This window comes from Eptatretus burgeri, chromosome 14 (assembly GCF_056783735.1).
Source record: "Eptatretus burgeri isolate ZD-2024b chromosome 14, Ebu_testis_v1, whole genome shotgun sequence".
Classification (NCBI taxonomy): Eukaryota; Metazoa; Chordata; class Myxini; order Myxiniformes; family Myxinidae; genus Eptatretus; species Eptatretus burgeri.
In genome coordinates, this window is record NC_140974.1 from 19,854,564 (window position 1) to 19,882,063 (window position 27,500).

Below are 27,500 nucleotides of genomic sequence, written 5' to 3' on the forward strand. Positions count from 1 at the left end.
GTTTAAATTTTAAAACTCTATGAATTTTAGCTACTCTCAATCCTTCTCTCAAAAACTGTTTTAAGCTTCTCTGATGCAAAACATATCACTCTTTGTCATAGAATGTTGTTAATAACTTTTCTGTTGATTTGCCTTTAATATTAAAACTTTTATGATAATCACTGAACCATTCTTTCTTTGGGGTTTCTTTCTCACATGCAAAAGGAAGGTCTTTATGCTTATTATGAAGATCACTCGGGTACCTCAAATCAACTTCAAAATAATAACCTTCTTCTTCGTCATTCAATTCCTCTTGAGAAGAAATAACAATATTCATCAAAGCCTTTTCATAATCCTTTTCTTCCACCCACTCTAATTTACCATAAGGCAGAGATTGAGACATTGCCCATCCATACAAATTATTAGCATCAAAGTACATCAAATAATTACTATCTTTTTCACTATCATAATTTGGAAGATATTTATTATTTGCTTTAGCATATCTTTTTGAACATACTTGTGATATTCCATCTCTCTTGGACTTCTCAATCATCAAAAGCATATCAACATCACTGATTAAATCTATATCTTGTTTTGTCATTTTCAACATTGCACTCCAAGCTAAACCAGAAGCTGTGAAATAGTGGGCAGGATCTAATCCATAACAATTTTTATTATGACAGAGTGATCTAAAAGCTTCAAACACATCAGCTAACAATAAAACATCTGTTTTTAGATATAAATCATGATATTCTCCAAGGTTCTTTATCTTAAATATTTTCCATATTTCTTGTGCGTATTTATATTCCTTATCACTTATCTCTTCTTCATAAAGGTTATTATAGAAACTTTCTTTTGAAGGAAGGTGTGTTTCTTTAAATCTCATACATGAATCCATATAATCATAAGGATAAATTCCCTTACTTGTAAGAATTTTCTCTTTACTTTGAATTTCATTCCTTGTTTGAATTTCCTCTCTCGTAAGAATTCCTTCTTTAATCAGAATTTCATCTTTAATCTGAATTTCCTCTTTAGTTAGAATTTCATTCATTGTTTGAATTTTCTTTATAATTAGAATTTCATCTTCAGTTAGAATTTCTTCATTAATTTCCTCATTAATTCGAGTTTCCTCTTTACTTTGAATTCTCTCTTTAATCTGAATTTCCTCTTTAGTGAGAATTTCCTCTTTTGGAAAGAATGAATTAAGATTTGGAAAAGAGTCCGTGGAGCTTAGATTTGATGCGAGGTAGGCCAGTGGTGTTCCCATAAACTTGTAAGAATCTAGAAACCTAATACGAGTTAAAGGTTTTGTGAATATCATTTTTGTAAAAGAAATATAACTTTGACTTGTATTTGTTATGGCAGAAATATTCCCTGGTGTTTTTGAAAGTTCATTTATAAATAGATGTGAATCATAGTTGGCGCTGTTGTGAAGAAAGACTGGAATAAAAGAAGGTAATTTATAATTAAGATTACAACAGGAATGAGCGGGACCTCTATATTTACCAGTAAGATGACAATGATCCCTAACTTTAGACTCCTTAATTTCCCCCTCACAAATATGACAGATATTGTTCTTTCTAAATTCTAATTTTTCTTCTTTGGTTAATTTCATCGGTTCATTTGTTTCTTTTATTAATTTAGTGAGTCTTATACAATCCTTTTCTAATCGTTTTACAAACTCTTGTGAAGCTTTTTTTCCACTATAATGTTCAAGTTTGTTATACTTTTCTCCAACAGATGATTTGATATAATAACAGAACCCACAAGGAATACGTTTTTGAAATTTATTTGTACATGATTCTTTTGGATTAGAGAAGCAGTATTTATCTTTTTAAGGATACACTCAAAATCAGCGTATATCACAAATGGGTGCATGATAGATTTATTATAATCATTAAAAGAAATCTTTTCACCAGGTTTAGGCATTGTAATTATAGCTGATTTATGATTACTACAATATTTTGAATGTTGTTCTAATCGTTCTTTTGTATGAAATGAATTAAGACATCGCTTACAAGGATATATTTTGTTTGCTGTTCTGAATACCTGAGAAGAGATTAATCTTGATAAATTATTGATGTATGTGTAATGTGAATTATTTCCAACACTAAAATATAAAAGATCAATGTGTGTCTCTTCATTTTTATAGTTGTTTGAAATTTTTAATATTTGAACTTTGTTTGTATCCGTTAATCCATATACATTAATAGAAAGATTATTCTTTTTCTCACATTTAGGAATATCTGTTAGTGGCATTGGGAATTTAAAATCTTTCATGTCCAAGGTATTCTCATATTTCATATATTGTTTTACTCTTTCTGAATTTCATTTTGGTGGATGAAAGTGAGCAAGAACAGACCAGAGAAAACATTTATTATCATTGTTCTTAATATTAACAACTGCCTTCTTTAGTTTTATTTCTTTTGGTAATTCAATATAAGAAGAAGCTTTAAGAGGGTTTGATTTTCGAATGTGTATATCTAAAAAGATTGATTTTTTAAATATTGAATCCACTTCCTACCACTGTATTATCAACATCCTCCTCTTGTTTTGATAGTTCTTCATAAACCCCACTATTCAAAAAATGTTGAAATGATGTTATAAAATGAAGATCTGTTCTCATATAAGGAGTTTGTTCTTCATCTTGTCTTTTCATATTCATTTTCACTCCCATATAAAACTTTAAAGTTTTCATTTCTTTTAATGTCTTTTTAATAACTTTTTCAACATCAGGTTTCACTATTTCAATTGATTCAGCTATTGATGATGGACCGGGTTCTCCAAATTGAAAAATCCTTATTTTTATATGCCCTTTAAATGCCCCATCAGTGTTTTCAATATAATAGTCTCCCTTTACTTTAAACTCATTTTTCTTGTGTTTTTGTGATTGAAGATGTCTATTATAACTACTCTTCAAAACATCCTTTGAGCAGATATCGCAATGTTTTCTTTCCAACTCAAGAGGAGATATTTTATGAAATAGAATAAATGTGTGTTTGTTGGTTCTGAGGTGTTTTCTATAATGTTTATATTTGTGATTACAAACATCGCAGTATGTTGTATTCACCATATTTATATAATAAATCTTTGCTTAAACTAAAATTTTCTTGAAGAAAATTTCGTTTATTTTACAGGTGAATCTGTGCTTAAAACCATTTTATCCTCCAACTTTTTCACTTAATAAATACAATGTTTCAAGACACAAAAGACAAGTTTCAATCAATCTCTTCATTTGTTAAAGATACTGAGAAATATGTCAAGGATGTAAAATTGAACAAAGATAAATATAACAACTATTGGATAAAAAAACAATTATGGAAAATAATACGAGTTCTTCAATTTCCTTCAGTGGAAGGGCTTTTAGTATACCTGGCAGAAGATCAATTAAAGTATCTCTTACAAAAGTTTCTCCTCTCCTTCTGGTAATATATTCAAAACTAGAAAAAGCAATGAAATAAGAAAAAGTATCAAAAAACAAAAACCTTATGGATGAACCTTTAGAAAGAAAAGATAAGACCATCTGTAATATGCAAGGAGAAATTTGTATTTTTTTCAACAACCCTAAAGATGTAAATCCTGATGAAATAAAGGATGTTAATATATCAGGTGAAATGACATTTCGTTCAATAGTAGTTAACCATCATTTTAAAATTACCTTTAATATAAAAAAATGTTGTCATTGAATCTGGTAATGAAAAAAAGTATATTGATATCGATGGTGATATTATTAAATATGAGTCAATATACAACTGAAAGTATAGATGAATTTCAGTTTAAGTAAAGTTTTACTTTATAAATATGCTAGACTTTCCTGATTCTCCATATGACAAATTTGAGAATTGTCCTGCGTGTGAAAGACGGGGATTAAACACAGAGTCAAAAGCCTATAAACAATGTATATTCTGTGATTATCTTCTAATTAATGATAATAAAAAATATAAAAAGGAAAATAATTCTTTTGGATTTACACCAAAAATGAATTACTTTACAAGATTGATTGGAGAAATGAATGTAAAGTATGAGGGTGATCACACACCTTTCCTTACAAGGGAAGAAACTGAACATATAAGAAAAATGTTCAAAGGATTGTTGTTATATATTATTCATGGATGTAATTTTCAAGGAAATATCAACACAAGATATTGTATCAATAAAATAATGGATTATCTTGAAATTAAACCTGAACTTAGGATAAAATATAGAGTTTCTAAAAAAGCCAATAATAAATTAAATAACCTGTTTTCCAAATATATAAATGAATGATTTTTTACCCATTTGGGAAAATAAGATAAAATTTAACAACCATAAAAATCTCCCAAATTCATTAAGATGTCTCATAGTTGGTTCAAGTGGATGTGGAAAAACCTGCTTACTTTTAAAAATGCTCCTCACTCCCAACTTTTTCGATTATGATAATTTAATAATTCTCACAAAGTCGAGTTTTCAACCAGAGTATCAACTACTCTCACAAGGTTTTAATGCTGGTCTTCAAAAAGAAGATATAATCGGTTTATTTAAACGTCAAAAAAACCTAAATGATTATAACATTGAAGATATAATTCAACTATTTTGTGATACACAGAGATGTAAAAAGAAATCAAATCCTATAACTTGTATTCTTAGTGATAATACGGATGATATACCGTCTCCCCAAGATTTGGATAAATCAAAAAAGAACCTCGTTATCTTTGATGATTGTGTTAATGAGAGAAACCAAACGGTAATGGACAGCTACTACACAAGAGGGAGACATTCTTCTTGTAATTGTATTTATCTTAGTCAATCGTACTTTCAACTTCCTCGTCGTTCCATCAGAAACAATGCTAATACTTTTATTTTATTCAAGTTAAATTCAATAGATATCAATAATTTTTGGAGAGATAATTGTTCTACATTATGTAGTAAAAAGAAATTTGAGGATTACATGAAGCACACGACTGAAAAATATAAATATATTGTTGTGAAAGAAGATGAGATATTAAGGGATATATTTTTTGTTTTATAAACAATTACATATATAAATGACAACTATTATTATAAATCTTGTGGGTAAATCTGCTTCTGGAAAAAACTTTCATAAATCAAGGTTCTTGTGTAGTACAAATGAGAATATTGTAAATTTACTTAAATTGTATCATTGTATCAACGCATTGTATCAACAACAACTCGAGCAATAAGACCTGGAGAAGTAAAAGGTGAAGATTATCACTATATTTCAGTGGAGGAACATATGCGATTGAGGAATGAAGGTCAAATATTTGAGGAGGTTTCTCTTGGTACAACAAAATATTCACATTGTAAGAGTGAGTTAAGGAAACTGAAATCTGGTGGTCTTGGGATATTAGAAACTAATTCAGAAGGAACGAGACAAATTATTAAACATCTGAGCGGAGTGAAGATTTTATCATTCGGTTTTGATGTTGATGAAGAAACTCAACGCAAACGTATGAAAAGCAGAGATGCAAGTATTAGTGAAGAAGAAATTACAACTCGCATTAATGTTAATAAAGAATTTGATGAAATATTTAAAGAAAAGGATTTATTTGAACACATCTACTTGAATGATGAAGAAAAGGAAAATTTCCCTGTTGATCTTTACAATTCATTAAATGATATTTTACAATAAATAAATGGATGCAAAAGAAAGAGCAAGAAGATTTAAGGAACATCAAGAGTTGGTTTCAAAAGTTGTAAAACAGCAGGAAGACATAAAGAAGAAACGGAGACAGAAACTAACGGGCGAAGAAGCATTTGAAAGAAAACAAGAGAAATTTTTTAAACCACTTTTAAAAACTTCCCAAGAAAAAATGAAAGATGTTTCCACAGTTCCCACAGTAGAATATAATCCTAAAAAACTTCAAATGTTAAAAGATTTTGATCAAATGACGGAGGAAGAATTAGAGCATTTAGGAGAATTAAAGGTGTATGATGATGAAGGTTTATTTCAACAACTGGAAGAGATTAATCGACCCCCTGATTATATTGTGAATGCTCTTCAAAACAATGAATATATTCAGCGGATTCAAAAACCAAAGCAGGACTCATTCCAACAGAACAACCAGCAATATTTCATCTTGTTAAAGAAAAGGTATTGATATTTAATGATGAATTAAGGTTCTTAGGTTCTGCTCAACCCCCTGTTAAACTAACTCCGAGATTAATGTTTCTTCTCACAAAAGATGGAAGACAAGGTTCAACTGTGAGGGATGAATCAAAGTATATTGATAAACCATTGGATATGAAAAATAATGATGATAGAGTATATATTGATCTGCTGAACACTCTAAATTATAGGGTTAGTATTTATAGTAAAAGTAGGAAAAACGAGAAGGAGAAACACATTATTCAGGCTTTAAGTATCCTTGGTTCAGGTATTAGTTTTCTTCCAAATGACCCATCGCAATTAGTTAAAAGACTGTTATTGTTGTTAGGTAGTAAGAAGGCTGGAAATAACAATTGTTTTAATGAAGCATCAGCCATTTTAGACCAGTTGATGAACATGAAAATAATTAATAAATATCAATATAAAGACATTTTATCTCATATTAAATAAGATGAGAAGCACAATCCTTAGTTTCAATTTCACAACAAGCGACCACACATCTTCATTCCCATACCCACTCCAACTTGACCCAACAAAAGAATATGAGGCATCTTTATTGTCCATGGAAACTTATAATACCTTATTTAATATAACTGATTAAAATGACAAGTTTAGTTATAATCCCGGAAGTGGATACAAAACGATAACAGTCTCACCCGGAGCATATGAGATTTCTCAAATATCTTCCAAAATTGCTCGTCTTATGAAAGAACAGGGTGATGAACCAAAAAATATTGTTATAGACATTCAAAAACACACTTCAAAATCCACGATTAAAGTTAAAAATAACTACAAGGTTGATTTCACAATTGATAATTCATTTAGAGAGTTATTGGGTTTCTCCTCAAAAAAGATTGAAACTAATGGGACGTTTTACAGTGATAATGTCATTCAAATATCCTCAGGAATAAATTCGGTGTTAATTCACTGTGATTTGATTGATGGTGCTTATAATGATGGAAAAAAAACAAATGCAATATTTTCATTCAGCGCAAACTCAACCCCAATTGGTTATAAATTCAATATGGAACCCAAAAATTTGGTTTATCTCCCTGTGTCAGGAAAAACCATACACAGAGTAAATTTTAGGATAACCGACCAAGATAATCGTATGATTTCTTTTTATGGAGAAGTTATATCCATCAGAATTCACCTACGTGAATTTTTCCAAGAAATAAATACGATGGTTATTGTGAGGAAACACGACTTGGGAAAATATAAAATAATTACAGGGGATGGGATGTTCCTTTCCCCATACTACAAGGGTGAAGGTATGTATCTTGGTAGAGCATACTATAAACCTAAGAGACAAAGGGGTGTTGGACATCAATTTAGAGGAGATGGGATAATTGATACTCTAATGGTTATTGGTTCAACTATTCTTAAACATAAAGATCTAATTGGTTCAACTGCTTCTGCTGTGGGAAATGTTGCAGGTGTTGTAAAGAGCATAAAAGATGCCCAGAAGGAATCTCATAAATTACAAGCAATAAAAGAAATTAAGAAAGGCAAAACTCAGTTGTCCCCCCAAGAACGACAGAAAATAATTCAAATACTTGGATCAGGGTTTCAAAAGTTTTAACATCTTTTTTCCTAAATAAATACAAGTATGGAAGCAATTGATAGTATCTATGCTTTGGATGATACTATTATTATCTCAAACTCCACTAAAAAAGAAGATTACTTCAAGGTAAATGCAATAACTGGAACAGACTGGAATACGAATGGTACAAAAAGTTTTGAAATAAATAATCAACAAACCTATTTGAATCTATCCGAAAGTTTCTTGTTGTGTAAATTTAAATTCACTAAGGCTGCGACTAACACAAACGCTACACTTGTAAATGATTTCTTCTGGAAAATTTTTGATAGTGTGCGTTTGTATATTGGAACACAAGAAGTTGAAGCGGTTGATTATGTCTCTGCTGTATCTGAAATGATGAAATTTACACTCTATACATTCAGTGATAGAATGGGAAAGGGGTCTGTCGAAGGTTTTATTCCTGATATGTCAACGGGAACAAACACAGACCCTGGATATACTCAAAGGAAAGGAGCTTATAATGATGATACAAAAGCAGAAAATAGTTTTACTGTGGCAGTTCCTCTTAAAGGTATATTTGGATTTTGTGATCATGATAAAGTTCTGTATGGTCTTAAAATTTGATTTCAACTACAAAGGAATGATAATGAAAATAGATTGCTTTTTGGTGTTGGTAGTGCTTTTGGTGATCAGAATAAATTTGTAATTGAGGAAATGAGTTGGTATATCAGTGAATATACTCCTAATCTTAAAACAGAAGAGATGTTGAATCGAAGACTTAACTCAAAGAAACCACTCAGTGTATCATACCTCAAAAGAAGATGTCAACACGTTAAACTCAACCAAACTACTTACACGTGGAATTTGGGTGTTCTGGAAGGAAAGCCACGATATCTGTGGATCATTTTTAAAAAGCCAGATGGTGATACTGCGACTGATAAAAATAATGCATTGAGTGATAATGCTAAGGTGAAACAACTTCGCGTTTCTCTAGATGGAACATTTTATCCACGAGATAGATTGGAAATTAATTGGGAAAAAATGATTTTGCTGAAGCATACAAGTCTTACCAAAAGGTGTGTGAAAGTAATGGAAATAAAGAACCTATTTTGGATATGACAGCATTTAAAAGTTTGTATACAATCTATGCGTTTGACCTGAGCGCTCAAAAGGAAACTATAAAGTCTAATCGAGTGGATACTTCCCTATACATTGAAAGAGGAGAGAGTGAAGAAGTTGATACATATTGTTTGCTTTTGGAAGAAACAGAATTGCAGATTAATACAGATAATGGTGTGATGATTAGTCTCACATAATTTTTTGTTGAATAAATGAGTGGCAAAGTACCAACTGGGGTATATGTTAATCAAATCAATCTTCATAAACTATCATCTTGTGTTCAAAATCAAAAGCCTTGTATGATTAACGTTAATACAATTCAGAGAAAAGGAGCAGTAAGAATTGATGTTTTGCTCACAAGAGAACAGGTTAAAATCTTGAATGACACTGGCTCACTTAAAATTAAAATGACAAAACCAATGTTGAAAAAATATTCAATAAGAGAGACGAGTGGAGGATTTCTCCCATTTCTAATTCCTTTATTTTCTGGTTTAAGTGCGGTTGGAGCATTGACGGGTGGTATTTCAACAGCGGTGAAAACTGCCAACGAAAGGAAGGCTCAACTCCAGGCTCAAAAAGAATTGGAAAGACATAACAAAGAGTTGGAGAAACAAATTAGTGGAAGTGGTGTAATTGTAGATTTTGCTGAAAAACTTGAAGGTCTGCCTGATAAAGCGAGATTGTTAGTTGGAGATATGCTTTCTTCTATAGCACAAGCAGGTGTAAAATTAACGAAAAGAGGTAATGGATTATATCTTTCTAATAAATAAATGAGCATTGATGAGTGGTTTAAAGAATTTGGAAAGAATACAACATCAAATTTACAACTTGTCAAATATTGTAAGAAATTAAAAATTCATCATGTGGTTATTTGTATGAGAGATGAATTAACAAATGGGCTGAAACATACAAAGAATATTATTATGAACTTAGAAGATAATAATGGGAACGGTTCTCATTGGGTTTGTATTTTTAATAGTTAAGACAAATATTATTTTGATAGTTTTGGTCTTCCACCACCTGTTGAAGTCATAAAATTCTTACAGAATGGTGTTTATCAAACATTTCAAGTCCAATAATTAAATTCCAAGTGTTGTGGTCAATTATGTCTATATGTGTTATTTCAACTCAACAAAAATAAAAATTTTTTATGATATTATTTTTAATCTAATATAAATGACTTATGTTGGTAAAGATGGTTCTATCTTTGGTGTATCTCAAGAACTGGATATTGATTTATTAAATTATTACACAAAGGCACAGGCTGAATGACATAAATATAATATAACCAAAAATATTAACATGAAAAATGCTTATAAATTAAAAAATTATCCAAGCCCGACTGACGCGAATGACTTGGTGAGATTAAGCGATTTATCACAATATATATCTTTAAATAAAACGGCCGTGTTTTCCAAAGATACAGAAGTGTTGATATTATCTCCAGGTCATACAGAATTCACAGCTCGAATTAAAATAAATTTTTTATAAAGAAGGGTGTATCGTTTGTATGAGAATAGAACAATGGGGGTATGATATGAATGATTTAGGGTATAATTGGTCATTTAAAATTAACCTCGAAGACCTGGAACAATTAAATCAGTCTTGTAAGGAAGAATATTATCCACTTGGTATCGAGAATGAGTTTTGTGGGGCCACGATTAGTAAACAACAAATAAAAGAATTTAATAAGGGTGAATATAATAATGGTTTTGCCCTTGTTTATATCATGAAAACAGAAAAAACAGGATTATATATAATAAGTAAGGAAATACAAAATGATTTAACTCTGGGAAGATGGGGAGGTGTTTCGTGCCATAATATTATTCTAACATATATTTCTAATACATAAATGACAGCAAGAAGGCTTCAAGAAAATTATCATTTCTGTGTCCAAGCATACCTTCAAGAAAAGGGTATTTGGTATTTTAATAAATATGTTCTACAACATAAGAATGAGGTATTTTCAATAAAAGATTGGCATTATGCTGATGTTGATAAACCGACAACTTTAGATTTAATTAGAATGTTAAATAATGAAAAAAATTATAAAGTTAAGAAAAGGTAAGGCTCTTTTAGAAATTCAAAATAAATTTTATTGGTTTCCTGTTGTAAAAAAAATTATTTTGGATACAGGAATAACAAGAAATCCTGATGAATATATGTATGATATTCTATGGGGTGTAAGCAATTCAAGGATAATAAGGGATGAGGAAGGAGTTGAAGAAGAGAGGGAAGAGGAGGAAAAGGAGAAGAGAGAGAAGGAGGAAAAGGAGAAGAGAGAGAAGGAGGAAAAGGAGAAGAGAGCCTCCCTCTTACGGTATGACAGACCTGAGCCTCGTCCTGGTGGAGGTGTTGCTCTCTTCATCAAAGACTCTATTCCTCACTCTCCCTGCACTGCTCTCACTCCCCCACACCCCCAGGAATACCTCTGGCTTCGGCTTCCCCTCCACTCCCACCTCATGTTTATATGTGTACTGTACCATCCACCGAACAGTGATGACTCCATCTACACCTCACTCTCCGAAAACATGGACCATCTTCTATCTTCTCATCCAAACTCTCTCTTCCTCTTATGTGGCGACTTCAATTGTCATCACGCCAGTTGGCTAGGTGTGGGTACCTCTATCATCTGCCATGGGACATCAGCAAAAGCTTTCTGTGACTCTTTGGGACTGACTCAATCGGTCAACTTCCCGACTCGGATCTCAACCAATGGTACTCCATCTCTTCTGGATCTGATTTTGACAAATTTCCCTGACAATATCTGCTGCTCTTCCTTCGCTCCAATTGGTTCTTCTGACCACGTCCTTGTTAAAGTGGACATCTCTCTGGCTGTTATCAGAGAACACCTCACCGCCGTCGAGTCTGGCATTTCACTCAAGCCGACTGGCAGGGTCTCCGAGCAGCCATCAAACTTACAGACTGGTCTCCTATCACTACTTTCTCAAACATCAACTCATCCTGGGAATTCTTTCAAAGAAACTTGCTCTCCCTCATGCACAGATTTATCCCCTCTCGTGTTCAGTTGTCTTACCCTTCCTCCCGCCCTTGGTTTACTGAAGCTTGTGGCGAGGCAGTTGTCCTGAAACAACTTGCCTTTGCCTCATGGAAAGCAAACCCAACTGAGGGCAATCTCAGTTCTTTCCACAAAGCTCGGAACAAGTGTGTATCTACCCTCAGGAGAGCCAGAAAACAACATCTTTCTCATCTCAAGTCTGAACTCTCAAACCTCTCTCCCTCCTCAAAATCCTGGTGGCGTTTAATCAAAACTGTTTCTGGTGTATGTTCCCCCTCCATCCCCTCCCTTACCTCAAATGGCCGCACTGCTGATTCCACACGTGATAAAGCTGAATGTCTAAACTCGGTGTTTGCAGCTAATTCTTGTGTCCCAAACCCATCACTATCTCTACCCACTTTACCCAGTCGCACCCAACTGTCCCTGGACTCTGTATCCTTTTCTCCTGACAAGGTGGAGAGCTTGCTTTCAAACCTCGAGTCAGATTCTGCAACCGGTCTAGACGGCATCAGCCCACGTGTCCTCAAAGCCTGCTCTTCTGCTCTTGCTCACCCTCTCTCTGTTCTATTCACCCTCTCATTTTCCCAAGGTCATCTGCCATCTGCTTGGAAATCTGCTAACATCACTGCCCTGCATAAAAAGGTGCAAAAACAGATCCCTGTAACTACAGACCAATCAGCCTTCTCCCAATCATCAGCAAGGTTATGGAATCCATCATCGCTTCAGACATGAAATCCTTCCTCTTCTCCAATGGCTTGATTTCCAATCATCAATTTGGTTTCAGACCAGGTCACTCTACCCTGGATATGCTGCTACTGCTCTCCCATCAATGGATGGAGGTCCTCAATGCCAGACAGGAAATCCGAGCCGTATCCCTGGACATATCACGTGCTTTTGACACAGTCTGGCACCCTGCCCTACTCACCAAACTCTCTTCCCATGGTATTCAAGGCCATCTCCACTCATGGCTCGCAGACTTCCTCTCCTGTCGCAGTCAACGTGTGGCCCTAAATGGAGTTCTTTCATCCCCTCTTCCTGTGCAGGCTGGAGTTCCTCAAGGTAGCATTCTGGGCCCTGTTCTTTTTCTGGTTTTCATCAATGATCTCTCGGACTCTCTGGAAAATCCTCTATTTCTCTTTGCCGATGACTCCACCCTCTGCCGTACAATCTGTCATCCCTCAGACCGGCAAGCAGCAGCTTCTTCGCTCACTGCAGATCTGGATAAAATCACAAACTGGTCCAACACGTGGAACATGTCTTTCAATCCAGACAAATCTCACACTCTCACTATGTCTCTTCGAAAGGACCGTTTACAAAACCCGCCCATCCACTTTCTCAACAATCCTCTGGAAGAAGTCTTTTCTTTCAAGCTTCTGGGTCTCACTATCTGCCATGACCTTTCCTGGGAAAGTCACATTTCCAACCTTGCCTCAAAAGCCAGTCGCCGACTGGGAATCCTCCGTCGTGCAAAGTCCTTCCTCGGCCCTCTTGAGCTCCTGACCACTTACAAAGCTTTTGTCCGTAGCCTGATGGAGTACTGCTCTCCCCTCTGGGCTGGTGCTCCTGCCTCCCACCTTTCTCGACTTCACGCTGTCGAAACCAGGGCTTTTAAGATCATTGGCATCTCCCGCAATGAAGCTGAGTCTTTGGGCCTCTCACTCAATCACCGCAGGTTGGTCGGTGGTCTTTCTGTCTTCTACCGACTCCTCTCCAGCCTTGCCCCCCCTGCTCTCTCTGCGATTTGTCCCAACCACATTTCCACAGGGCGCTCAAGGTCCGCTAACAACCCCCTTCTGGTAAAACTACCAAAATCACGAATCACTGCTCATCTTCACTCTTTCATTCCTCTTTTTTCCCGCCTTTGGAATAAACTTCCTCACTCTATTCTTTCCCATTCTTCCCTCCAGGCTTTCAAAACAGCTGTTCACCACCACCTCATATCTTCCCCCATCCAAATCCTCAATCTTTTCTACCCCCGATAATCCACCCAAGCCCACTTCCTTCAATTCTCCTGCTTTCCTTCCTGAAAGTCCCTGTAATGTCTATCTTCTCCTCGCCATGTTCCCCGTCCCATCCCCATCCCTCTCCCTTCCACAGTTCACCTGTGTCTGTTCCCCAATGTTTTGTCCCTTCCACTCCCGCCCCTCTTGTCTCATGCCTCCTTGCTGTGAGTTGTGTGTTAGCTCTCATACGAGCCTCGACCAAGGTATACAAGAAAAAAAAAAAAAAAAAAAAGAGAGAAGAGAGAGAAGGAGAGGGAGGAGAGAGAGAAGGAGAGGGAGGAAAGAACGAGACAAAATAAATATCAAAATATGGAAACCAGTGAGATTAAATAAAGATTGGTGGTATTACAGAAAATAACTCAACCCACCGAGGAGGAAAACAAAGAATTGACAAGTCTATTTGAAATATTTTCTTCAAGACTATTGACATCGACAAGATATTCATTTTAATTCAAGTTTTTCATTTTTATTTTTTTTCTTAAATAAACGGAGGAGAGAGTGAAGGCATTTCTAAGGATTCTTTATGTTTTAAAAATTAAGATTCAAATGTGCATGTTGGAAACTAAAAAGGTTTTTGCACTCTGCAGGAATTTTTCACATAAATAAATGAGTTATTGTCTCAAATGTAAAAAGAAAACTAATACTAAAAATATTTCGTATATTAAAAGTAAAAATAACAGGGTTATACAAAAAGGTATATGTTCGGTGTGTGGTTCAAAAAAAAATCAATTTATCTCCAAACACAAACGAGGAGGAGATATACAAAAGTTTTTATCAGGAAGTAAATTTACAACTACTGGAATACCTGGGGAATTACATCTTCCAGGGTATTCTTTCTGTGGTCCAGGCACAAACTTGGATAAAAGATAAAAGATGAGGCAGACAATCCTAAATCCTGGAGTGAACCCATCAATAGAGTTGATGAAGTGTGCATGAGACACGATATTGATTATGGGAATACCACAACGTTGGAAGAAAAGCATGAAGCCGATAGAGAAATGTTGTATAATTTGTCTCTGATACAAAATCCAACCTTGAGAGAAAAAGTTGATCGGTTCATTGTGAAGAAGATGATCAGTGCTAAATTGAAACTTGGACTTGGAAATTCAAAAAACTTATAGGCTCTAATGATGTCATTAAGACTGAAGAGCAATTAGCTGATGAATTACATAAAGCAATATTCACAAAGTTTCAGAGAAGGAAAGTTTATTCCAAGGAAGTAGATTATATCTGGTCTGCTGATTTGATTGAACTCAATAATGATAAGGGGTACAAGTATGCTTTAACCGTTATTGATTTGAGGAGTAGATACGCATGGGTTGTACCATTAAAAAACAAAACCAGTAATTCTCTTATGTTAGCCTTTCAACAAATATTTAATAAAAGTAAGAGAAAACCTAAAAAAATTGTGGACTGATGAGGGTAGAGAGTTTTATAACAAGACATTTATGAATTTTCTAAAAAATAACAGTATTACATTATACAGTACCTTTAATGAAGGGAAGGCAGTTGTTGTTGAACGTTTTAATCGTACCTTAAAAGAGAGACTATATAAAAAATTCACACAACTCGGTTCACAACAATGGTCATCTTTTATTCAGGATATTGTGGATAAGTATAATGACACGATTCACACGTCAACAAATATGAAACCATCAGAAACTTTTACAAAATTTAAATATGAAAAATAGATTAATGTCAGAAAACCTAAGTTCAAAGTTGGTGATATCGTAAGAATATATAAGTGGAAATCTCATTTTGAAAAGGGTTATATTAAACGATGGACGAACGAACTTTTTAAAATTGTTGATGTGATAGATATGGTTCCTTGGACTTATAAGATATATGATTTGGAAGGGGAAGAGATTTTAGGTTCATTTTATTCACAGGAATTACAAAAGACAAAGATAAATTGAAATTTTTTGACTCCGCCCCTTTTTTGACTCCACCCACACAAAACCCACCCACACAAAACCCACCCACATAAACCCCACCCCACACAATCCCCACACAAAACCCACCCCACACAAACTCCACACAAACCCCACCCCACACAAACCCCACACAAACCCCACCACACACAAACCCCTCACAAGCTCCACACAAAAACTCCACCCCACACAAGCTCCACACACACAAACCCCACACAAGCTCCACCCATATTCATCATATTCACATAATTAGTGATTAGTTAATTAGTTCCCCACACACAACATGTTTATTTAATTAAAAAATTATCCACCCAACCACACAAGCTCCACTCATCCACCCATCCACCCATCCGTTTATCCACACAAACCTCATTCACATAAGCCTCATCCACATTCACCCCTCCCACATAAGCCCCACCGAAGCCCCGCCCACATAAACCCTGCCCACATAAACCCCTCCCACCCAAGCTCCACCCACATAAACTCTGCCCACACAAACCCCACCGAAGCCCACCCACATAAACCCCACCGAAGCCCCGCCCACATAAACCCTGCCCACATAAACCCTGCCCACACAAACCCCACCGAAGCCCACCCACATAAACCCCACCGAATGCCCGCCCACACAAGCCCCACCCACATAAACGCCCTCCCACAAGCCCTGCCCACACACGCCCCGCCCACATAAACCCCACCCACACAAGCCCCACCCCTCATCCCCCCTGTGCGCCCCCACCCTTGTCCTACCACCCCCCTCATCCCACCCCCACCCTTCCCCACACACACACATGGGGAGGGGAGGGGTGGGATGAGGGGGTGATGGGTCATTGGGGGAGCGCACCTACCCCCCCCCACCCCCCCCCCCCCCCCCCTTCATGTCTTGATCCTTTTTTTGAAATTCAAAATCAAGTAATTGTAAACAAAACAAATATAATTAATCAAAATTGAAAATATTAAATATTCATTTGCGAGAATGTATAATCTTTCCCAGCAATCTTCTTCAGATGTCTTGTGATTTCGAAACTCAGACACCATATTCTGTTTTGAAACAAAAAGTGGATAATAATTAGGTTTTATAAAGATAATTACATGGTAATATGAGTAAGCCTGGTGTTGGTTCTAAGTTCAAGCCTCGTTGACCACTGAATTAACACACCAGGAGGCCGACTCAGCCTGTCATCTTTCCAAGGCCAATAAAATGAATTCCAGTGTACTGGCAAAACCACGTCCAAACTAATGATGCAACCAACATAAGACGACATTCCAAAGAGAGAGTGATATTAATAAACAAATAACTAAATAATAATTCAGAAACATTTACCTCCAGAAAATCATGTGTTGTACCAGATTGCTTCAACAGCTGATGTTGTGTGATCGAGCTGAAAAAAAAATTAATAATGAGTCAAGGGTATAGATGGAGAGACAGACAGAGAGAGGTAGGTAGAAAGACAGACAGAGAGAGAGAGATACAAAGAGACAGACAGGGAGAGATAGAGAGACAAACAGACAGGGAAAGAGACACACACACACACACACACACACACACACACACACACACACACACACACACACACACACACACACACACACACACACACACACACACACATATACACACACACACACACACATACATATATTCACACACACACACACACACACACACACACACACACACACACACACACACACACACACACACACACACACGTCTCACAATTGGTTTAATTTATTCGAGATCAGAGGCCGTGATAAGACTTCATACCAGTCATTATAAATGTTTTTCAATTCTCTTCTAAAATCATTGACCTCTTCAATAAGAGCATTCATTTGATGCACCTCATCGTGATATGTAAACTCCACTTCTTCCAAGGACCTGCCAGGAAAAAATATATATTTTCGCATTATCACGATTTAATTTATAATCAATTGCTTCATTGTTCAAAAAGGAAACCATAGACAAAGTTACCAACTTTGTAGTGAGCTGTTATCTTCATCGGAAGAGAGTGAGTCCATGTCTCGGTTTTTTTTTACCATTGGTACAAGATGGCAAAAAGATCAGAGGCCGTGATAAGACGTCGTGTCAGTCTTTAAAAATGTTTTTCAATTCTCTTCTAAGATGATTGACCTCTTCAATAAGAGCATTAATTTCATGCACCTCGTCGTGATATGTAAACTGCTCTTCTTCCAAGGACCTGCCAAGAAAAAAAATATATATATCAGAATTATCACAATTTAATTTATAATCAATTGCTTCATCGTTCAAAGAGGAACCTATACACAGGCTTACCAACTTTGTGTTGAGCTGTTTTGTTCGCGGAAGAAAGATCGCTCATGTCTCAGTTGTAAAAATGAAAATCCCGTCTGGCAGAAAATTTGTCTGGCGAATCACTTATAAAGCAACGATGAGGAGATTGCTTAATCATTGGGTGTGGACACAGGAAATGACGCTTCGGGAGAGACAGCTTGGAAAATAACTGGGAGATATATTCTCAAATTGTATGAATCATTTTTAAAACATACTTAAAATACCCTAAAATGGTTTTGATTCAAATGTTTTCAGTTCGTGTTCTGAGATAAAATATAAACACGAGACCTTGTCTCACAGAATAGTTCCTATTTTTTCGCAGCATGACTGTCCAAAAACACTTCCTCATTCACACAGCATGACCGTGTCAAAAAAAACACTTCCTCATTTTCATGACACGAACTGAAAACATTTGAAACAAAACTTTTTTTATGGCGTGGTTTATGCACAAAAATGATTTGCAACTCGGGCGGTGGCCAGATGAGATCATGAAGAGAAGTTTATCATTTCGTAATGGCACAAAAGGGGTATCTTAAAAAATATAAAGATTCAAATGTTTTGTTTTTCAATATTTTAGATGGGGATTATTGTGCAAAGAAAATTAAACTATTGAAGGAATTTGAGAATGAACAAATCTTTATAGGTTCAATGAGTGAGCTAAACAATATGCATCGGTTATTTGATAAAGAGTGTCCCGAGGCTAAGACGTTTTAGATATTTCTTTCGAATCACCTTTAACAAATCACATTACCACTTTAGTACTTGAACAAATCTTTATCTTATTGCATGGATTATTTGAAAAAAAAGTGTCTCCAGGTTAAAAGGGGAGACAAATAAATATACCTTAGGATAAAAAGGGGGTTTATTTTTAGGGAAAAAAAATATATGAATCGCTGAAAATCCCCCATTCATTTACATGGGGAAAAGTGAGCCAGAACCAGTATATTCACCCTACTCATATACATTATATATATATATATATATATATATATATATATATATATATATATATATATATATATATATAAATACACATATATATATACACATATATATATATAAATATATATATATATATATATATATATATATATATATATATATATATATATATATATATATATATATATATATATAATGTGGTTGAGGAAGTTCGCAAACCCCCATTCAGGTCCCGTAGGTGAGATATCTCTGTAAGTACATGTGTAGTTAGCCCCAAACCCGTTGTTTAGAGGGAATAAATGTGATTCATTCGGGCTGCGACCCTTTAAGATAGCCGTTTTTCTGTTCTATCTTTATTGTGAACCAACCACGTCTCAACCGCCATCACACAACAACCACCAACCGCAACGCCGCTTCACAACAACAACAACGCCAACAGCCACGACCTTTACCTTCACAACTCGCTCTCGCAAACATCGCATCACCACCATTCCAAGCGTCACCCTGGCCAGGGACCGCCACTTTAGACCCTCCACCACCTTCACCTCTCCTCCTTCTACCGCCATTCCCGCACAGCTTGTGGGCACCGAGCATCAGGCTGTCCTGGACTCGTACAGGGCGCGCGCTGAGCCGCGGGTACAAAGTGCAGCCTTTCCGAGGAGAGGTCGGATCAGGAATGATACACGCCCACTTCCGATCCGTCCAATCATTAAGCGTGGGGCGATTTGGCCCCGCCTCCAGGCGCGTCGGAGTAGAATTGATATATGCAAATTCGAGGATCAGGGGAGGTTCACGCCCACTTTTCCTCCGTCCAATGGGCGACCGCGGCTCCGCCCCCGAGCTCATCCTGATCCGGAAATTTGCACATGGGTTCTCCTGCCGTACTATAAAGCGCCGAGCGCGGGGCGAATTCAGTCAGTTTTGGGCTCGGGCGAGTTGGAGAGGTGTGGCAGCGGCAGAGAGTTTTTGGGCTCGGGTGAGTTGGAGAGGTGTGGCATCGGCGGATTGTGGCAACAGCAGTCAAGACGGGTCTGGAGGAGAGTCAGTCTGTCGGGGTTCGTAGTCTGTCGGGGAGCTGCAGAGAGGGGAAGCCGGGAGCGCGGTCGAGGTCGTAGTGGAGTCGCTCGCCACGGGACCCAAGCAAGCCAGCTATCCTCTTTCCCCAGAGCATCAACAATTCCCCCCTTCCCCCCCCCCCGCGCTTCCCACCCCATTCCAACCAGTGCCAATGAAACCCGCGGAGGAGCGCGGAGTCGGGGCACCGCCGCCACATTTGCGGCTCATCACAAGACGGGTGGGCTCCACCCGGTCTCGGCCCACATCCCCGTCTGTCCCCTTGTATTTGAGGGTGGCCCCTTTCTTTTGCTTTTGATTATATGTGTTGTCGGCGCCGTCTGTAAAGTAAAACTTTGTAAGTGTTGCCGTGTGCTCGTGTAGTCGGTAGTAGATCTTCATTGTTGTGTTTCTTTTGCAATTGCTTTTGGTGCATAATTGTTGTAATTGTATATGTGTGCTTTCCATGTGCCGCGGAATAAATGTGCCTTATGTTGAACTGTTTTTCCCGTTTCGCTTCGTCTTTTCTTTAATTGAATCTCCATCTTACTTCACGTAAAGGGTTGGTAGTGGGCTAAATACGCCCAATTATTAATCGGAACCGTCGAGGTTGACGATAACACCGCTCGGTTATCCCGATAGTACGGAACGGGTCGCTTAGAGTGGCCCGAGTCCGGAGTCGACCTGCGGCGAGGTGCGATCGCCCAGTCTACCCTCCGTGTGGGTACTTAGGTAGGTAGAATTTGGCGAACAACCCTATCCCACGCGGGGGGCCGATTGGCACGATCGTGGTGAGGCCGAAAGGCCCACCCGTGACTAGTTCCCGGCGTTAGTCCGAGAGGGTCACGACAGAATTGTCCGTCCGGTGGGCGACGTGCCGCAATTCGAGTTACGTGGCCGCTCGCACGCCGGCGGGCACGAATTCGCAACAATATATATATATATATATATATATATCTATATGTCTATATATATATATATATATATATATATATATATATATATCTTCTTCTTCTTCATTCGGCTGCTCCCGTTAGGGGTCGCCACAGCGGATCATCCGTATGATCCGCATAGTGATTTGGCACATGTTTTACGCCGGATGCCCTTCCTGACGCAACCCTGGTCGCCTCTTACGACACAGGGATATGGTACACCTATTTTAACCGGGGTATACACCGGCCCAGTACACTGGTACTCATTTCGCCGACCTCGGAAGGATGACAGGCTGAGTCAACCCCCTGGTGTATTAATTCAGTGGCCCAACGGGTCTTGAACTCAGGACCTTTTGGATCCCAAGCCGCTGCGCTAACCACTGCGCCAACACCAGGCTCATATATATATCTATATATCTATATCTATATCTATATCTATATCTATATCTATATCTATATATCTATATATCTATATATATATATATATATATATATATATATATATATATATATATATATATATATATATATATATATATATATATATATATATATATATTGTTGCGAATTCGCGCCCGCCGGCGTGCGAGCGGCCACGTAACTCGAATATATATATATATATATATATATATATATATATATATATATATATATATATATATATCTATATTTAACAAAGGCTCTTCTGACGAATTAGGCATGAGTTTTTTTTTGTTTGCTTTTTTCTTGCTATGTACATAGTCACAGCTTGTAGAACAGCTGGTACACTGAACAGATCAGCACGTAAGAGACAAAACATGATGCAAAACATGCATGCACTGGATAGACAAAATGAATACAGAGGATGTATGGGGTGGACAAGATGGAACAAAATGGAAAGTGGGAAACACCAACAGTGGAGTGGATGTGAAAGTGACAGTGAGAAAATGGGGAGGGAGAGAAAGATACATGGGGTGAACAAGCTGCACACAAGCTGAATGAAACACAGCAAGAAGATGAAAGGGAAAGTGGGGATGAAACAGAAAATAAATAAATCAATTGACAAGTAGCAAATTAAAAGAGGTGATGGAGAGGGAGGGGAGGGAAAAAAATCACAATACACTGGAAAAGGGGAGCGTTTGGGAATGGGGTCATTTGGGGTGGAAGATATCATGAGTATGGATGGGGGATGACATGAGGTAGTGGCAAACAGCTGTTTTTAAGTCCTCGAGATAAGAATGGGATTGAACAGACTGGGGAAGTTGGTTCCACAGATGAGAGAGTAAAGGAACAAAATAGTTGAAGTGAGCAGTGAGCCTGGATTTTTGGAGTTTAACAATAAGAGGATTACTGGCAAACCCTGTGTACCCGAGAGAAACCTAGGAGGCACAGAGCCAATGGAGGGCAGATGGTGCAAGACCAAAAAGGAGGTGATACAATATGAAGAGGCCACCAACCTGCCTGAGTATGTGAAAGTAACAGGCTGAGATACTCAGCTTCATCATGGGAGATCCCAATGATTTGAGTGCCTTGCTTCCCACAGCATCAAGAAGGGCAAGATGTGAGGGTAGGGGGGTGGGGTGCGGGGAGGGGGAGGGGGGATGGCAAAGAGGAGAGCAGTAAAACCACAAGCTGAAAATGAAGGCCTTATAGGTTTTCAAAAGTTTAGATTAGTTCACTTTATAATTAGTTATTACGTTGGAGTGAATAATTTATCATCTGTGCATTATTCTGCAGCCTTGTAATCTGTGCTCATTTGTAAAAGTTAACATTCACTTGTTATAAGTTTGATGGAGAATGCAATGTTATTGCAAATAAATTGTGATTGTACATACGTGAATTATTAAATAAATTATGAACAATAAGTTTATTCAATAACAAAAAGAACAAAGGCATGCGAACCACCATGGCAAGCAAAGTAGAGCTGACATTTCTGGTGGTAGCCCTCCATGGACATGACACCCTAAATGACACCATTCCTTTACCCCTCTTTCTCAGGCTGGTATCTTTGCAATTTCGATATGAGTACATGGTTCAGGATGACAAGGAGCCCACGTTCAAATCCCATAAATTTAAAAGCGTTCATAAAGTTATTGGAATGAGATACTAACAATCGTCAAAGAAATGCCAACAATTTTTGTTTTTTATTACTATAAATATCAAAATTATAAAAGGAGCCGTGTCTGTCTGTCTGTGGTGTTATAACTTGAGAACGGATTAGTGGATTTCAATAAGTCCAACTACTATAGATTCAAGGAAATCCTTGGAAGGTTTGTGACGAAATTTTTATTATCATTAATATTATTTAATTGTTGTTTATGGGTACATGGGGCACACAAGTGGCGAAACTGCAAATGCCAACTTGCGACGCTGGTTCTCCCCGCACTCCCAGGAATCTTTTTTCTTCTTTCCCTGTTAATTAGCAATCACAGCAAATAAAAGATTGGTATTTCCGTCAGCGAAGCGACGGGTCTGATATTCCAGTCCATATGAATTGGAAAGAAAAATATTTACTCTAAATCATTTATGCTTGTGTATTGAAAAAAATAATAAACTGCCATTTCTAGGACCATTGTAAGTATCTCATTCAGATATTTATTTGAATGCCCCACATTCTGCATTCATTTTTCCATTGTATGCTCGTACTACATGGACATATAATGCAGGAGAAGGACATTTGAACCACCAGGCCTGTGCTGCATCAACACCACATTAACCACCAATCGTTGCGGTTTTTCGACTCAATTACTGTGGTGTCCTAATTAATGTAAATGTATAGTGATATCTACCATTGTCTCTTTTTGCTGCATGTATTATGTATCTATATTACTCCATGAGCCTAAAACAAACTTCATCTTCGGAACAAGGAACACAATCTGGACCAGTTGATCATCTTTGACAAATTTTGCAAAAGAGGATAAAGCAACAGGTAAATGGTGCTCTTTCGTTTTGAATTAGATTTTGTCTTTTCTTCTTGAAAAAGTACGATTAGTTATCGACTCTCACGCTTACAATTGTTTGTGAAATAGTTCTGTGCAACCATTGATTTATATAAATGCAAGCAATCCAATTAAAGTAATGATTATGTCAAGAGCAAAAAATTGACATTAACTTACAGCAAATGCCACTCTCATGAAGAAAGATGGCTACGGGGTTTGGTGAACCTGGGAAAGGAGGGTGGAAGAGGCGTTGTGATATTGAGAAAAACATGATGGTGATGGTGTGGCGCTGCAGCTCAAAAGGATTTTGTGGAAGGACAGACGGAGGGGAGAAAGGATTTTTTACGATGCAGCTTTGTGGAGTTGGGGGTGGGGGTTTCTTCCCGGTTGTTTCTGTCCAACTTGGGGTGCTGCCTGGCGAACGAAGCATGTGTCAGCAGGGAAAATGAGGCCATTTCTCTGGCACTGCGCAGGGTCGCCTCGCGCCATACATCACAGCAGTTTTCCATCCACGGGAGATGACAGCGAGGCTCGAGTTATGGACCGAGAGGGCTCGCTCTGCCTGACGCCGGCTAAACGTGATTTGTGAAACGAAGAGGCAGAGAAGAGAGGAAGAGTAAAAAAGAGTGGATGTGTTTGTAGGTGGGTGTGGTGGGAGGAGGAGAATGCTTGACGTAGAGATTACAGGATGCAGGATGAAGGAAGAAGCCAAAGAGCATGGATTGGTCAGTAAAGCATTCTCGGATGCAAGACAAATAGAGTGCACAGGGCAAGGTGGTGAAAGGGCGTCGTGGTCCACTGCACAGACAGACAGACATTGGCCCCTTGTTTAACGACTATTAAATGGATGATAAAAATGGGGAAACAAATGGACAAAAAAAACTGGATTGATATGCACAAAGCAGCTGAATAAGTTGGGTAACTCAACCTTGGCCAAGGTGGCGGTGCTTCATAACATTCTCATTGAGATCAGAGCTGGTAACCTGTTCAAGGTAAACAATGAATTTACAAATGTTGTACATCTAATAGGCATTACGAAAATGCCTGGTTATTCTTGATCTGCTGAAATCAACACATCATGTATTGTATATCTTTTCGTGTTTTTTTAATTTTTGGGGAAGAACATGATATCGTGATACATTAAAACGACATTAACACCCATTGTTAAATTAAAAGCATGTAAACAGGCATAATTCGGCAAGCTGTCCATTTGGCTCAAAGATCCAAACACCACGTTCATTTTTGTTTCTTATTTTAGGTGTTACTTTTATGTATTCACCCTATTTACTTGACAAAAAAAATCCAGTCAACGATAGAATCAAAGTTCTTTCACAATTTTTTTCCTTTCTAGAAAAGAATAATGACAGGTGTTATCATCATATTCCATGGCCCATTAGTTTTGGGGTCAGAAGCAAGTTTATGCAGCATGTATGATTAACCCACATATTTCATACTCTGGCCAGAACTGAAATTTATAACCTCTTCTTATTTTGCATGCATGTCTGTGTATATATATATATATATATATATATATATATATATATATATATATATATATATATATATATATATATATATATATATATATATATATATATATATATATATCGGATCCCTAGCTCTGACGAGGCAGCAGGGCACAGACCAAATCCCATCACAGTGCAGACTGCATGACCTGCCAACAACAAGTGGCGTGTGCCACATGAGCACATTGTCTCCACTCTGCTGATCAGCAGCCAGGTGGTTTGCAGCCAGGAACATTAAATTAAACCAAAGAAGCACACTGACCCTATGGCATGACACTGACGACAAAGTCTGCAAAGACTTTAGTGCCATACGGATGCCTCCTAGTTTGGAGGTGATGTGTTGGCATAACTTATGCACATGATATCAGCGTCATGTCATATGGTTAGCATGCTTCTTTGGTTGAATTTAAATATACAGTACATATCTTGGAATAATAAATATGTGTGTGTGTGTGTGTGTGTGTGTGTGTGTGTGTGTGTGTGTGTGTGTGTGTGTGTGTGTGTGTGTGTGTGTGTGTGTGTGTCAGTGTGTGTCAGCTCCATAACCCCAAAACCATGAAACCTAGCAGCCCCAAACTTTGCATTCATACAAAGGGAACTCCAAGGGAATGTTTGGGTTAATTAAACCACCCCTTTTGGAGATAATTTATGGCCTTACATATCAAGGCTCCTTTATCAAGGCTTCATCCTTGGTCCACCCCTTTATCAGCTTGCTCTCCCTTGCTGGGGTCTTAATTCGTCAATGTTTGGGGTCTGCTCAACAACATCTTGATTTGGAACAGGCCACAACGGTTTCTGAAGGATAAAGCACTCAAATTGTTTTCACTTTCCTCACTCATGTCATTGAATGCCTCATCTTCATACCTGCAAATCGCTAGATACATTGCAATGCTTATAAACGCCCGAAGATACCAATGTTTGTGGATTTATTTAATTTTGTCACAAGCTATAAGCTCTAGATTCTAGAATATCTTAAACTAAACCGAACTTTAAAATTTAAAATGCAGAATTGAACTTAGCAGTAGTTCTGACTGCTGAAGAAAGTGTTCATTTGTCCAATTCAGCCATCGTTTGACACTCCGGGCATCTCTGAGTGTTTGTGGCTTTATTTAGTTTCCACACATGTTTCCAATCGCAAATCACTTACCAAGCCAGCATGGTCATATTAAAGCCAGTGTGCTTTGGAGACGAACAGAGTGTCAAACAATGTGCGAATTAGACAAATGAACACCTTTTTTCACAGTTGAAACTGCTGCTGAGGTCAATTCTGCAGTTTAAATTAAAAATTTGGTTCAGTTTAAGAGATTCTAGAGCTTATCTCATTTAAGCTGTAATGCTAATAAACATCCACAGAGTTGTATATGCACATTATCTGATACTCCGGATGTGTCCTGACAGTGCTTATCTCCAGACATATCTGAACGGTGGTTATCTCTGGACATATCTGGGCAGTGGTTATCTCCAGACGTGTCCAGATGGTGTTTGTCTTCGGAATTGTCTGAGCAGTGTTTGTCTCCGGACATTCCAAGTGGTGTTTGTATACAGAACATGTCCAGATAGTGTTTGTCTCTGGACCTGCATGGGTGGTGTTTATCTCCGGATGTGTCCGGGCGGTGTTTATCTCTGGGCAGTGTTTGTCTTCGGACCTGTCTGGGTGGTGTTTATCTCCAGCAGTGCTTTTCTCCAGACATCACCAGGCGGTATTTATCTCTGAGCAGTGTTTGTCTCCGGATGTGTCCAGGTCGTGTTTATCTCTGAACAGTGTTTCCTATGACCCAGCCAGCTGTTCCTTCTCAACTATTTTGTTGGAGTGCTTGTTTGAGAGCCTAACAGTGGTGGGCAGCATCAATTCCAATGTACTCAATTCCAACAATGGAATCAAAATAATTTGAGGAGTGAACCAGAATTGACGTCGATCCCGAGTAATTCCTACTTTATAGAAAGAAGCGTTTTTTTGGAGGGAATATTTTTTCATCCCTGTTGATCATGTTCCGGTTACACATAGCCTGGTAATGTATTAATTTAAAAGGAACATGCCCCTGGGGGCAAAAGCAAGTTACTTGCAAACAAAACATGCCACAAGGGCATGTTCCTTAATGAATAGCAAGGGATTTAGAGTTG

General features: G+C 37.5%; 1 long non-coding RNA gene and 1 pseudogene across 2 annotated transcripts in view; one reads left to right on the forward strand and one right to left on the reverse strand.

Annotated features, from left to right (window-relative positions):
- LOC147012743 (uncharacterized) overlaps positions 1-27,500 on the forward strand; it is a 643,866-nt pseudogene that overhangs the window by 314,807 nt on the left and 301,559 nt on the right. The gene's annotated exons all lie outside the window — the stretch shown is intronic.
- LOC147012745 (uncharacterized) lies at positions 16,573-24,406 on the reverse strand. Its single transcript, XR_015051050.1, has 4 exons — positions 24,031-24,406; positions 22,372-22,443; positions 17,022-17,079; positions 16,573-16,738 (listed from the first exon to the last, which is right to left on the reverse strand). It is a non-coding gene; the product is annotated as an uncharacterized LOC147012745 (long non-coding RNA).